At 35.0% G+C, this 15,815-nt stretch overlaps 2 non-coding genes across 2 annotated transcripts; both read left to right on the forward strand.

Moving 5' to 3' along the window:
• Window positions 1–1,120: 1,120 nt before the first annotated feature.
• LOC132179547 (uncharacterized) lies at window positions 1,121–8,942 on the forward strand. The gene is made up of 11 exons (XR_015912005.1): window positions 1,121–1,379; window positions 1,730–1,826; window positions 1,939–2,335; window positions 2,416–2,570; window positions 3,694–3,897; window positions 4,019–4,186; window positions 4,278–4,649; window positions 6,029–6,108; window positions 6,407–6,761; window positions 7,255–7,467; window positions 8,309–8,942. It is a non-coding gene; the product is annotated as an uncharacterized LOC132179547 (transcript).
• A 2,957-nt stretch (window positions 8,943–11,899) lies between these two features.
• LOC132180189 (small nucleolar RNA snoR74) lies at window positions 11,900–12,030 on the forward strand. Its single transcript, XR_009440077.1, has one exon. It is a non-coding gene; the product is annotated as a small nucleolar RNA snoR74 (small nucleolar RNA).
• Window positions 12,031–15,815: the final 3,785 nt, after the last annotated feature.

Genomic DNA, 15,815 nt, shown 5'->3' on the forward strand with positions numbered 1-15,815 from the left:
AGGAAGAGAGAGAGTGGATGATCTTAAAATCGAAAGAGGGGTGGGCTCCCCAACAGTAGACCCAAAACGAAATAAAATAATAGAGAAATACATCCAAATGGTAGGAAATTAGCCAAACAAGTGACCCGGCCCTCTCAAGTGGCCGCTCAATGTAGTTACAAAAGCAAAATGGGCACAAATTAAGGTGAATGTATTTGAACCCCCATTTAGGAATAATAGCAACCACCGGAAGGAGGTTAAAGTTGAAAATGCATTGTCATAGTTTAATGTAAGAACTGAAAAATAGAGAGGTACCAACATAAATTCTACTACAAAAGTCTCCACTGGAAGATCAAATTGCCAAAGAGCTGGGAGACAATAATCCACAAACACAAAAGCAGCAAAACACTAGTAAAAGAAAAATACGTGGAAAAAAGAAGAAGCAGCAGTAATAAAGTACACTTAGCATCAACTTCAATAGAAAGTGAGGTGACTAGAGATGGGTGGGAGAGTTTCTGGTAGTAGCTCGGAAGAAACGCACTGGCGAGTGAGATCTACGCTTGAGCGCGTGAGGACCACGAGGCGGCACATGGTGAGCAAAATAGGAAGACGGCAACAATGGCGAAAAACTATGAGGCTAGTGAATACAATGGTATGGTGCGTCGAAGCTATAGAGGAACGAGACATATCGGGTTTGGAGAGAGATCGATTTGAGATCCACAGTAGATTTTTGTCTTCAGCTCCTTTTCTTCAATTAAGCATAAACAGATCGGGCTTTTCTTCATACCTCAAGAAATAAATCAAACACCAAAGTTCAAACATTTTTTTTAAAAATCCAACATTTTTCTTTTTCAAACACACAAAGCTTCTCTTAAAACAACTCTAAAACACAAAGATCTGCATATTAACACCTTAAACCGTAAGAGATCTATAGTAAGGAAAATGGAATAATTTATGTCATTTAACCTTTTTTTTTTTTTAACGCAAATTAAGCTGCTACAATAAACACAGGAATAAGGGTGACACCAAAGCGAAATAAGAGAGTACATGGGCTGAGATAGGTCTATCCGTGCACTGAAATAAGAACTCCCACCAAAGCTGCAACCAAACAGTCTCGTTCTTCCAGGAAATTACCCAACGCACGATTCACAAATAGCAGAACAGAATTGCAGCGCCAACGGCTGCTTCCCACACCGCCGCTTCCAGCCTTTGACACAACCGGATAGAACACTGTCAGCCACCGACTGCCGTTCCCGCACTCCGCCCCGCGACACTGCTCCGACGTTTCAGCGCCGCGAAACCCACCGCTCAGCACTTAAAACAACTCGGGTCCACCGCCTGCCACCGTCGGCCACCGCGCCAGCCCACGGAGGATCGCGCAGCACCCCGTCTTCGAACAGGTAAACCACTCGCACGACGGCTCACCGCCCGTATAGAAAAACACCCCCAAAAAAAAAAATGAACCACTCTGATTCCAGATGGTAAGAACTGTAGACTGTAGTTCTTATCGACCAGAGGCTCAAACAGCACTACACCACTTCAACACCCTTACTTCCAACTCACCAATCACACCGCACCTACAGCACCTGTATTTTAGGGAGTTATTCCAAAGTATTATGGAAATTATAGAAATCTGCAGAATGTTTGGGATCCTATCATTTATATACAATTGAACTGCGATTTCTAAGTTGCATTACCTATTTATCATGCGCAAGTCTTAATTTCATTCTTGGGTATTTTGTCACCGCAGGACTATTTAATTGCAACCTCGTTGATTTTTATTTGTATTACGGCTACGAACAATGCTTTCTGGACTCAAGTTCATTCCTCGTGATAAGATTGAGAAAGTAAATCCTTTACGTTTCTTTTTCTTTTGGGTATTTTACTATTATGTGTGTTTTTATACTTAATTATTTACTTTTAGCTTATGTGCCTTTGAATTGGTGTTGTGGGCATTAGGCACAAGGTGATGATTCAGATGATTCTATAAAGGAGAGGAAAAAATCAGGTAGTAGAAAGGAAAAACATAGGGTGAAAGGGAAGAGTTCTAGGTACAGAAGTAGTTCGGATGATGAAGATGTTGAGAGAATTAGGAAACGGTCTAGTAAGAAGAAGAAAAAATGGTACTCATCGGATGAATATTCTTCGAGTGAAAGTGAGGGGAGTTCGGACGATGAAGAAATGAAGGATCGGGATAAGAGAAAGGGTAGGAGGAAGCATAAGAGAAGCAATGATGATGCTTCGGGGGATGAGGATAGTGATAAGACAGAGAAGAGGTCGAGACGTAAGGAAGATGGGAGGAGGAGGAGCAAGGAAAGAGGGGGTCGAGAGGATGCTGCTGGAGAGGACTTGTCTGGTATGTACTCTGCTGTTTCGCTGATGTTTGGCAATTTTATGATGGTGGTTAAATATGATTTGGCTGCTTTGAATTTGTAGATGGTGGGAGGGGAACTACTAATTCCTTGAAAGAAGAGATGGAAATTGTTCGAAAAGAAATGGGATTGGAATGGATGCTCAGGCCCGCGGAGAAGAGGGACGAAGGGCCTGTAATGACTGTTGACAACCAATCAGAGGAAATTCCCACCGAGGAGGTATACTATTCTTTAGTTTCAAAGCTAGCATGAAACTTCAGCTGTTCTAATGTGTAATTTATTTTTTTCATTGTTTTCTTTGTATTGCCATATCCCCTCCTTGATTCTCCCTTCTTCCAATTTTTGGGAAAATAATTGGATTGGTAGTTTGGTCATGAGAAACTTTTGTGTTTCTTTTGACTGTCCGTACAAGTTAATATATAATGTGTTTGTTTCTGTAAGTGAAAAATGGCATATCTGTTTTGACAACCATTTATAGTGTTTATGGAAGAAACCAAAAAAGGAAATTTTGATTGATTATGGTATGTTTGGATGGAAGGAGAGGAGAGGAAAGAGGGGGAAAGGGTAGGGGCTTGCTCTCCCCCCGTTTGGATGTTCTTTTTTTTGTTTGGTTTTGGGGAGGGGATACATCCACAAAGCCCCTTTCAATTCCCTCAAATTGGGTGAATTTGAAAGGATAGGATTTCAATTTTTTTAAATGAAGTTTTGTATACTTCCATTTCTAGTTTTATAAAAATTGCAACAATAATTATAGAAACACAAAGATACTGTGTTCTTTTATCACTTAGCACTCCTTATTGAATTTTTACAGGATACCTTAACATTTTCTCCTTTATTTATTTTTACTAAAATTTCAATAATAACTAAAGAGCCCAAACATAGTGTTAGCTCTTTCAGCACGTATCTTTCCCTATACCTTATCCTTTTCTCCTTATCCCAAACATACATTTTCTCCTCTCCTTTTAATTGAAAAACATCCAGACAAAAGAGTGGATACCTAGTCTCTCTTCTCTCTTATCCTTTCCTCTCCTCTTCCTTCAAACTCCGACGCATACTGTTAGTTCTTATATTTTGGTTGCGATGCCCTTACCATTTTGTGTATAAATTCTTTTGCCATTCTTAATAGCTTTAATTGTATTTTGTTTTTCAATGAATTCATGTATGGAATATAGTCATATAGGGGTACAATATGTCACAGTTCTGGTGCTTCTGTTCCAAATGGTGGCGTGTACATGTGCATTCTGTTTACCTGAAACATGTGCGTCTTTTGCTGATTGTCTACCTTGTTTGATATGGCTACATGTTGACTAAACATTATTGGTTTTTTTATTTTATTAACCAGATGAAGAAGGCAAATCCCAGGGAATTGAATCCATATTTGAAGGATGACGGCAGTGGTTATCCAGAAGAGACTGATGGGAGCAAAGCCACTGGGGACCGACTTTTGTCTTCTTCAGTTGTTGGAGATGGAGGTGCCAGCTGGAGACTCAAAGCGTTGAAGCGCGCACGAGAACAAGCAGATCGAGAAGGGCGAAAGCTTGACGAGGTATGCTGCCTCAACTTTAAGATATTAGCAAGTATCTGTGCAATCTCTCTCTCTCTCTCTCTTACTCTCTCTCTCGCTCTTTTCTTTTGGCTGTTGTTTTTTAAATAATGAAATTGGGCAGGTTGTTGAAGAACGGTGGGGTTCTCTTGGTCAACTGACTGTGTCTGTAGCGTCTCGTAGAGCTGCTTCTTCACATGCTCATCTACATGCAATAAAAGATAGAAAGAGAGGGCTAACTGAGGAACGGTCAACAGGTTCAGGCAAAGAAAGTCAGATGGATGTAAAAAAGGTACCTTGCCATTCTCTTGTGCATTACTGGTTTTTTGTTTTGATGCTTGTCACTTCCATTTGCTTACATGTTACATATTTGTGTTTCTCAGAGGAATGATGCGCACTACTTGAAGGATGTATCTTTTCAGCATCATAAAATGAGGGAGCCTAAAGTTCAAGATTCTTTATCGTGGGGAAAACGGAAAAGTCAAAATCTGTCTTCTAAGGATGCTGGCCTTATCTCAGCTGCAGTATCTAGTTTAAATAAGTTTTCCAACGATGGAAGCTTTATGCGTGAAGTTTTTCAGCAGCAGAACAATGATTCTGGTGGTTTTGTTGAGTCAGCATCTAGTTCATCACGAATGAGCCAATTTAGTGAAGGTAGTGCGCCCGATAATGATGGATTAAGTGCCAACCAGTTGGCAGCTAAAGCTCTTCAGCTTCGTATGAAGGGAAAGCATGAAGAAGCCAATAAACTTCAAGTAAGATAGCATTCCTCATTATACAGATTTTCTACTCTTTTCTCTCTAATCAAGATTACATATGAAGATATCAAGTCTCTCTCTCTCTTGCCAATGATTTTGTGGAGAACATATGTTCAGTGACATACACAGATTTGTGAGAGAAACTAAATGCAAGCATATTAAATTTAAGAAATTGTCATTGACAAGAATGTTAATTTGGAGGGAAAAGCTGTATAAACACCCAAGGGCATTAGAGCATTCTCAATGAACTCTCGATTCTTTAGCTAAAATTTGGCTAAAAAACTCATTTTTTTCTAGTTTAACTAGGTGCTAAACAAAAGTACCAAATAATAAACTCTCTAAATTTTACTCTATTCTATTTAAATATAAATTTTATTCAATCTTCATTAATTTTGTATTCTTAAAAGCATCCCACAAAGTTACAAACCCATAAAGGTGAGGGAGAGAGAAAGTGTGAGGGGAAATATAAAAACATAAAAAATAGAGTAGAGAAAGGATTTTGTTCTCCAAATGTGGGGAGAGGTTTGACAAGCCCTAAAATGGAGAGGGGAATAGAGAGCTTGATGGACCTTGCTTTTTGTAGAATTTAACCAAATTTTGGCTAAAAGTAGATTTTAGAGAGCTCATTGAGGATGCTCTTAGCCATTGAGTTTAATTGCAAGCTCATTGAGGATGCTTTTATCTATTTAGGAAGTAGTCAAAGTTGAATGGATATCTATTAATCAAGGAATAATTAGTCATTGTAATTAAATCAAATCATATTTATTTAAACCTGATTTGATTTAATTACAATGCATGCTAGAATCAAATCCCTTAATTAAATTATATCTAATAATATATTCTAACATGTTGACCACATTGAAGTAATTTGTGAACCAATATCTATTTAGGAAGTAGTTAAAGTTGAATGGATATACTTACATTGACGTACTTGTGATCCAATTCTAACATTGAGTTTAATTGCAAGCTAGAAAGGAATTTCCGATCCCTTTCCTAGGTATTGTACATCTATTTAGGAAGTAGACAGAGGTGTTGGCATTTAGCTAATGTTGGTCATCTCACAAGTTCGATGCTTATCTTCCTCTCCTAACCAAAAATTGAACTGAATCTGTAAATATTCAAAGTCATGAATGGATATATATTTTTTTCCCATTCTGTGTTATACCTAGAAAATGAATGTGACCTTAATCTGTTAAGAGATTTGCGATACTGACCAAAGTAAAAAAGGGCTCCTGTAGGGTATGCGTGAAAAAGAATTCACATCTTAATTAGAGTCATTATACTTTATTAATATTTGATATAATTAGTTATTAAGAGCATGAGTTTTTGCTTGTGTGATTAATTGCAGTTATCTTGTTTTTCTTATTGTTTATTAGCAAGAAGCAGAGAAGATTAGGGCAAAGCAGGGTGCTGGTGATAATTCAATTAGACAACAGAATAAGGAAAGCTCAAGCAGGTAATTATGCATCTTGTGATTTTTTTAAAATATTTTTTGGGAGGTCTTCTTTTTTTAAGTCCTCAAAGTTCATTAACTATAAGAAAACAAGTATTTTTTGTATGGAACGGGTGGGTGGATGGATTCTCTTCCTTTTCTAATGGAGTCTCTGAAATGTTTTTTTTTTTTTTTTTTAATTATTTATTTATTATTGTGTTGTTTATCTCTTATAGCTTGCCATTTTAATATCTTTCTTATTCCTGTAGCACTTTTGGTGGTGTTAATGTTCTTTTGATATACCATTCCTTTTTTACCCTAGATATATTATGAAGGACAGATCTGTTCAACAAAAGAAGGATGAGGATGATGGTGATATGCATCTAGCTCGAAAGATAATGCAGAACAAAAAATTTACCACGTATGGTCAAGCAGATGATGAGTATGATTTTGAAGATGGTCCTAGAAGGAAAGCTCAGCAGAAGGCTGGAGGTAATGAGCAGAAGGTTAAGAAGAATATGTCCCGTCTGTTAACTCAACAAGAGCGCTGTGTTTTTTGCTTTGAGAATCCAAAGGGGCCAAAACATCTTATTGTGTCGATAGCAAATTTCACATACTTGATGTTGCCACATAGGCAGTCTGTGGTGCCTGGTCATTGCTGCATTGTACCGCTGCAGGTGAGCTTAATTTGGTTCCTTGTCCTAAATGTTACATATCTTCTTAGTTACGAGTAATGAAGTTAGAAAGTGAACTAAACTATGTTTACTCTCAACTTCTGAATTGGATTTTATTTATGGTTGACAACGATATTGTGGTCTTGAGATTTGTATTTGGAGGTGCAAATTCATCCTTTAAGATTGGGCTAATGCTAGAAAACAGTGGGGAAATTGCAGATTATTGGATCTTTTACGAAAGAAATAATGAATAATGTTAGTGATGTCAGTTTTTGTAATTTGAGAACCTAAGGATGCTTCTATCATGAGATGCGATACTGTTGTTCAAGCCGCTTGAAAGTGAGGTGAATCTTTGTTGAAGTTACATGAAATATGAAACATGATAGAATGACTTAGTTTCTTGGGGACATGGATACACCTCTTCTTTTCTTGTTAATTTAATCTATTTCCTCTATTTAAATATTTTTCCCCCTAAAGCATGGCTATTTGCCTGCAGCATGAATCGGCCACGAGAACTGTTGACAACAATGTGTGGGAAGAAATTCGCAATTTCAAGAAATGCCTTATTTTGATGTTTGATAAGCAAGAGAAGGATGTAGTGTTTCTTGAGACAGTGATGGGGTTGGCACAACAACGCTGCCATTGTTTGATTGAGTGTATTCCTTTGCCCCGAGAAATTGCCGAAGAGGCTCCTTTATACTTTAAACAGGTATCGTCTTTATTATAATTTTCTTATGAATGCAGCATTGAAAATTTGCTTGCTTGTCATTTCTTGAGCCAGCGCCTTTGGAGTTGTTTGCATGAATTCAGGGGATGTGCTGTTCTCTCTCTCTCTCTCCACCCCCAAAGATGTGCAATACTTGGATGATTTTTATGCTTTGAAAGCCGAAGAGATATTTAAAATTAGCTTAGGGAAAATATCGGCTACCTTTTGGCAGGGCAGTAAAGGTGGATGAAGTGTTTTGAAGAAATGCTATTGCTTAACAATGCTACTACTTCAGAAAATTCTTTGAGAGCAACTTCGTCTAATTTTGTTTATTTGTCTAATCATCAGATTTTTTAGAATTCATACTGAAACTAGGAGTTTACATAAAACATAAAGAACCTGAGGAACTCAGCCTGTTCCTTTTTTGTTTTTTGTTTTTTTTTACTCTCTTGATGAGTGAGTTTTATCCGAAGGAAGCAGTAACTTCAACATGTTCAATGTAAGAAGAATTATGTACGGTATTCATCTTTTTGTAAAGTTTTGTCATTTAGTGTTTTATGTAACTCCTTGACACTTCTTTACTTTATTAATCTTCATTATTTGTCCCATTGATATTTTAACAGTTTGGTAATTATATTATCACCTGTTGCTGTCAATCCAAGTGGCTTGATTTACCACAATTTAGCTTAAGAAAAGAAAAGAGAAACATAAATTTAGTTTGATGAAATGTGTATGTTTGAATGCATGCTTGTATTAGTTGTATGTGTGACGTATGTAGTATCTCTTTGCCCATGAGTCTGATTTTGAATTATTTTATAAATTTCTAAAAGTAAGTTTGTTTCAGGAAATTGATGAAGCTACAAGTTGGTGGAGCCAACATAATGCAAAGAGGCTTATTGATACTAGTGAAAAGGGGTTGCGAGGTTCAATTCCCAAAAACTTTCCATATTTCCACGTTGAATTTGGTCTACACAAGGGATTTGTGCATGTAATTGATGATGAGACACAATTCAAAAGCAGCTTCGGCCTTAATGTGATAAGAGGCATGCTAAAATTGCCGGAGGAAGACATGCACCGTCGCCGAAGGTATGATTCTGTTGAGGTTCAAAGGGAAGCAGTTAAAAGCTTTGTCAAAGACTGGGAACCTTTTGATTGGACAAAACAGCTTCACAGTTAAGCCAGTTGAATATTATCTGCCACTTGTGATTTGCCTGCCCCATTGTGGTTGGCCTGTGACATATTATTGCAGAGGTGACCGACACGGCTAAGTAGGCCTGGTGCATGTCTTATAATCCTGCATTGGCAGTGTAATTTAACCTGAATTGTCATCTTATTATAGTGATAAATTTTGATATTTTAGATTCAAGCATATATATTTCACTGACTACTGTAATTTAAAGAGTTGTAAAAAGGACATGCATCAAGTCACGTTGTAATAATCAGATGACGCTGCCTTGAAATTGTTTCCTTTCAAATCATTTAACTCTTCTTTTCTTCTATGTATATATATATATAAGCTAATGCGAAATTGTTTATGAAAGGTAACCATTTCGAGCCGAGTTTTATACGAGTTTGTATCGTTTAATAATCGAGCATTGTTAATTTATAACCCTATTGCCATGGAATAAAAAAGCATTTGAAAATTGTGTCCTGTTTGATGGATACCTTCAACCGATAAAATGGAAGAGGAAGTAGAGGGATAAATGGAAATAAAATAGAAATTGTCTTGATAGTGAACTCCAATTAGTGCTTGAGACAAACCACAAAGATATACGTTAACAACCAAATAGATCTTTAAATAGAAATACAATAATAAGATGACATCTAAATTGATAAGAACTCATAATTAATCATAATCCCCATTTCAAATAAACTAATACTAATTTAAATAATCTAATTCTAATGAGTTGGAATAGAAGAATTACAACTCAACGATTAAACCTATCTAACCCTAATCTTATCCATATCATCCACCACATTTCTCATGATAACTTCACCAACGAGCAACAACAACATAAATGATAAACAAATTAATAGAGCATAATGCCTCACCTAGTGCTAGGAGCAAGAGTTATTTTAGCTACTTACAAAGCTCATTTTTTTTTTGCCTACTTATTTTTCAATATAAATTTCAATAGATTATGTATTTCATTCATTACTTTCCTTGAAAATTATTTTTCAATCATTTTTTTATCCCACTTCTCTTTCTCTCATTCTCACTCTCACTCTAGCTCGCTCACTCTCCCCTTATCTCTTTCTCCCTCCATTGGCGGAAGGAATCGTAGGAGACTTGTGCGGATTCTCCATACCGGATGATTTCTCTTCGGAGGTGGGGATTCATGGGGTCTACCAAACAAGGACAACTATTGTTGTTTCTCTTTCGACCCTAATATACAAACACATAAGTTCTCAAGTGATAGCTTAATCGGCTGTAGACCACGCCTTATGAAGCAGATGTCATTAGTTTGAATCCTCTCTCTCTCATTCCTTTGTGTGGACGTGTAAAAAAAAAAAAAAAATACAAACACATAATATAATAAATTTAAAAGTGAAATAATCATAATGAAAGAAAATAAAATAAACACAGAAATTAAGGTATAAATATAAAAGTGGAATACTAATAATGAAAGGAAATAGAATAAACACAGAGGTTACGGTGTTTCGGCATATAATCTACATCGCTTTAATAGGCTATATAATTTTTTTTATAATTTGAGTACATTTACATATAATTTGAAATATTTCAAATACAATCATATCCCTTAAATCAGAGTTAACAAATATTATCTAAATCTCTTAATTTAGAGAATAATCAATATTTATGACAGATTTATATCCTTAACAACCCTAATGATTCTTGAATCACAACAGAAATCTTTATTCACTTTTTTCTTTTAAGTCCATCTTTGTTTTTTATTTTTTTATTTTTTAATTGTTTTATTTTTTAAATAATTTTTAAGAGTATTTTAGTAAGTTAAAATTCAAAAAATGTCATGTATGGCGCACACAAGAATTTCCTGTTAGCCCAAAGAGGAGATCAATTGGCTGGTCACTAATTTGAATTTTTCTCTCTTTTTGTGCAGACTTGTCAAAAAAAAAATTCCGTTCATTTGAACGCCAAATGCTAAAGTATTAAAATGATGTATTTTTATAGGGGCTACGTTTATTTTATTTAGTTTAGATTTAATATAATTGGGTGTTTATTCTCCTCTCAAAAAAGAAAAAAAAAAAGAAAAAGAAAAAAAAGGGCAATATTCTACGTATCTTGTGGCATTAGCCATTAAGTGGTGAATTTTACTTTAGAAACGCGTATTTGAATTTTGAATGATTATGATCCAACAATATATTTTTTCTCGTTCTATAATTTTTATGATGTTTCTTTTTTACGGCCACGATTGAAAAGAAAAACCCATCTAACACAAATTTAATTTTAGGGCAAAAAATTCTTATCACCGTCGGATTGGAATATATCGTCGGTGGCAAAAGCCTGCCGCTTACGTTTTTGTAGAAAGTCTCGTAGGGCTTCTTGCCTATAAAAGGACACACATACGCAACACAACCTAAAGAAGCTAAGATCCTCGGCCGCCTCTTTGTTTCGTACGGCAACATTAACCTCTTTTGGTATATCCCTGTCTGCAGTGCCCACGTCCAAAGCCATCAAGCTCCATCACATTCGTTTAATCAGAGTAATCACGGTTGCGAAGTCGATTAACGCTCTTCTTTCTCCAACCGTGTTTCTCTGGTTAAACGACTGTGCTGGAACTCTCTTTCACGTCCGACGGGGGGCTTTTTCTTTCATGTGCTACTGGGTTTCGGAGAAGGAGATAGATCTGTGTCTCTGTCTCTCTCCTATTGCTTTAAATCTGCTTAACTTGTTCTTTTCTTTTTTCCTTTTTGGGTATGAATCTGCTACTTTTGTTTTTTCGTTGGTTTGAATCTTTGATCTGATATCTGCCATAGTCTGTGCTTGCGTCTTCTATTTGTCCTTTTTTTTAGATGAGATCTGACACTTTGTGATCTAATTTAGATATTTTCCTGACCAAACACGTGGATTCAGAAGTGGGGTGATTGATTGTCCTTCCTCATGTGTTACAACCATCCAGTAGGTCTGATTTAATATTTATTTTACGTCCTTTGAAGATTTAACTTTGGAATACGTGTTATTCTGAATGCTATTTTTATTGTTTTTATGATGAATCTCATTGTTATTATCATTTTTATTATTTTAGAGGATTTGTTTATCGGATTAATTAGTTGGCCTTTTCAAATTCGTCTTTTAGAAACTTCGGGTTCTTATTAGAAATTTGTTTTTGGTTGATTTGTTGACTCCAATTGAGGATTAAATGTCAGGGAACTTGATTTCATTAGTAAATAAAGGGTTTTAATTTTTTTTCCTAGATATCATAGTATATGGTATATATAAATTAAACCTGATTAAAAAGCAGGGTCCTTTTGCCTTTTTGTGAAGGGGACTCTCGTAAATTTCAGGAAAATTACTTGCATTATTTTTGGGTGAACCTCTGTACTTTTTAATGACTTGAAGGTTCAGTAAATGATGCCACATTTACACATGTTATTGTGCAATTGCCGATGTAGTGATTCTTTTCATCATTTTGCTATCCCACCTGTCTCTGCTGACGTCGTGTCGTCCTTCCTTCTTCCTCCTTGCTTTCATCTTTCTTACTATTAAACTTTAACTTTATTACATTGCTTGGACTATTTGGCATATTTGTAATATTTCAACTTATTTCAATAATCAACTCACTGATCACTCGTAGCCTAGTCTCTCTCCTTCCCACCAGTACAAGATTTGCTCCCATTTTTGCTTATTCATATGAAATTTGTTGCATTCGCAGACAACCATATAAAGCATGAGGGCTACCTATATATTAAGTTGCACGAGATATTACTTAGAAAAAAAAAGTACAATTTTCATGTAAAATTCAATTAGATGAATCAAGCTTGTGATAGACATGAATAGTTCTTTATATGCCACATATTTTGCAACCTATTTTGGCTTTAGAAAAGAAATGGCGTTCTTTGTCTGATTCTTGCAATCTGAATATAAGTTTCTTGCCGCTAGTCCAGTTTTTTTGGTCCAAGTGGTGAAGGCCTTGGTCTTGCAGGTTTGTTCCCTTCAAGGTCCAAGGTTGAACACCTCTTGGGTGCAAACAATCCTTTGGAGCCATACCCCTAGTGAAAAGCCAGCAATTTACCCAGTTATTGGGAACTTGACTAAGCATTTCTTTTGTAATTTGGGTATTACATGGTGAAGTTGCAGCTTCCAATTAATCAAGTATACAATGCAATTGGAGAGACCTTAAATTTGAATCTTATCTAAGCAATGTGCTTATTACTATATAATCTTAATTAAGTACATGAAACCATTGGTGCAAAATGATCTCCCAGTTGGTGAAAATAATGCGTTATGGGGTTGGACTAAATTCTTTAATTTTATGAAATTAAAGTCTCATATTTGGCTTCTCTTGTAATGTATTTCTTTTGATTGTTTTTTTATTTCAACTAATTTGAATTTTTCTTGAAATGACTCTTAGATGGACTTGTCACCCTCAATGTTTTGGAATGAGTGCGAAGATGAATATTTCCAATTGATGATGTTTAGCCCCTCCAAATTGATCCTCATAATGGTTAGGTCTTTCATTCTTTAATTTTTGTTCAAATCTTATTAGTGAGTGTTACTATTCATAGTTTTTTCCTCTAAACTTTGTTTTATTCGGTTTGGTATAGTAATAGAAATGAAATTGCATAAGATAATGAGGACAAGTGCAACTAGAGACTCATAGTTAAAGTTGAAAATGTTGGGTAACCTAAGAAAAGAATTAAAAGTGGCTTTTGGGGTGGTAAAAAAAGAAGTTAAAAAGCATGCAAGTGGGTATGTACAATACTGTCAATACATTACCTAGCACTCTTAATGGCAACACGAAATCCACCTCAAACAATACCTTTTGTAAGCCTAATTGAACAACCAAAACTGGTTGTAAGACAAACTCGAAAGCAAAGTTAGTTGGTAAATAGTGGTATATACTGGCCATAAGCATGCTTTAAGCCTAATCAATCTCCTCTCCGGCTGCTGCTTCTTGTCGGTTGTTTATTTGTGTTTTTGTTTTGAATAAGAGATTTTCTTCTTTCTAGATTTGCCCTCGTGAGCGATGAGGAATAATTAGGTGTGAGGGTTTATTTCTTACGGCCTGGATAATTCAGTATGAAAGGTTATCTCTCATGGCCGGTTTAAATAAATTTTGTTAGGAAATTTGGCTACTCATGTTTTAGATCTAATCTGCTTGGAGCAAATCTGTTTTTTAACTGTATTTGTATATGGGTTAGCGAATGATTGCTATATAGATAGTACTTGATTGTAAGAATTTTTTTTTTAATTTTGTATATGTGACTTTGTAATCTCATAGCATGTGGCTATAATTTTGGAGAGTTTTATGCTTTGTATTGTAAGAGTTTTTCGCTCTACTTTGTAAGAGCTTTATACTCGTAATTTTTAATCAATGAAATCCTTAGATTTCCGCTCAAAAAAAGCCCAATCAAATCTAAATATTTTAGATGCTATAGGGACTTGGATTCTATTGTGAAAATAAAGCTCCAGACATATGATGGAGCTAAAAAAATGAGGTACTAAAGCATTTTGTGACTATTTCATTATAATGCAAGTTTTTACTCTATGATAGATTTGGATGATAAATCTAGGTTTAGAAATGTGTTTTGAATTGTTGCACGAAGTAAGACATTGTATGGTTTGGAGATGACTGTGAAAGTTATATAGTGAGTAGACTTGGTGGGTATCGGCATAAGTGAAATGTATATTTTGGACTATAATTACTATTATACAACGGAGTGAAGGTATGAATGCATTTTTTTGATGATTATGTGTATCTATTGTGTTAGAATATATTCCTAGAGATGATTTAATTAAGGAAATTGATTATAACATTCATTGTAATTAAATCAAATCATATTTAAATAAATATGATTTGATTTATTACAATGCATGCTAGAATCAAATCCCTTGAATTATATTTAGTAATATATTCTAACATGTTGACTACGTTGAAGTAATTTGTGAACCAATATGATGATGCTTTGTAATTAACAACCTCATTCTCAATCTTCTGTAAATCATTATTATGTTGGTTTACAAATTCCTTTAATGTGGCCGATGGGTATATATAACCATAAAAAAAGGCATTCATACTTTCGATTCGTTGTGTAATAATCATTTCACCTCAAAATACATCTTCTACTTATGATAGTACCCTAAAAGTTCGCTTATTGTACAACTCTTACAGCTATGCATTATCTTTCAGATTATAATACACCAGTTGACTTTGCCGATTTGTCTTAAACTCGTCATATATTTGATAGTCATATGAACAAATATTTTTTTGAACGGAAATCTCATTAATTAAAGATCATGAGCATAAAGCTTTTATAGAGCAGTTCAAAAAGCTCTTAGAGTACAAAGCATAAAGCTCTGCAAAATCATAGTCACATGTTATAAGGTTACAAAGTTATACAAAAGAAAAAAAAAGTTTTTTTTTTTTACAATTAAGTGCTATCTATGATTTCAATATTTTCTTAGCCCATCTACAAATATAGATTAAAGAGCAAATTTGGTCCGAGCAGAGTAGATCTAGGACATGAGTAGCCAAATTTCTTAATACATTTTATTTGTACCTGCCATGAGAGATAACACTCACATCGAACTATCTAGGCCATGAAAAATAGTTCCTCACACTTAATTATTCTTCTTCGCTCATGAAGGCAGATCTAGAGAGAAGAAACCTCTTATTCAAAACAAAAAAACACAAACAACTAGCAAGCAGCAACAACTAGCAACCACAGAAACCTCGCAACCACTGAGTCTTATTTAAAACAAAAGGACATTTCATGTCATTTTATTCATTGAATGTTGCCTTATATAGGCTTACACATAGGAGATTACATATTCCTACCCAATAACAATTACTTGCATAAATGATAGAATAACTATAAAAACTAAAACAAAGTATGTAACTGTTAGGATTGTGCCCTAAAACCCCAATTGTTTTACATGGTATTTTAGTTGTAATAAAAATAAAGTTTTTTATTCACTGAAAGATTTAATGAACATTGGGCATATATAACTGTATACATGCATACTATTTACTACTTCTTGTTTATCGTATGCATATTAAGTTAAAATATATATGACTTCATTGTGAGTAATGAGATTATTACATAAGATTTTACTCATAAATCTTGTAACTTATATATTATTGTTCGTAGTTGTTAATGGAACTAGGCATTCCATTGATAAGACCATAATTCATCAACTATGATGA

Source organism: Corylus avellana, chromosome 4 (assembly GCF_965113065.1).
Source record: "Corylus avellana chromosome 4, dhCorAvel1.hap1.2, whole genome shotgun sequence".
NCBI classification, from domain to species: domain Eukaryota; kingdom Viridiplantae; phylum Streptophyta; class Magnoliopsida; order Fagales; family Betulaceae; genus Corylus; species Corylus avellana.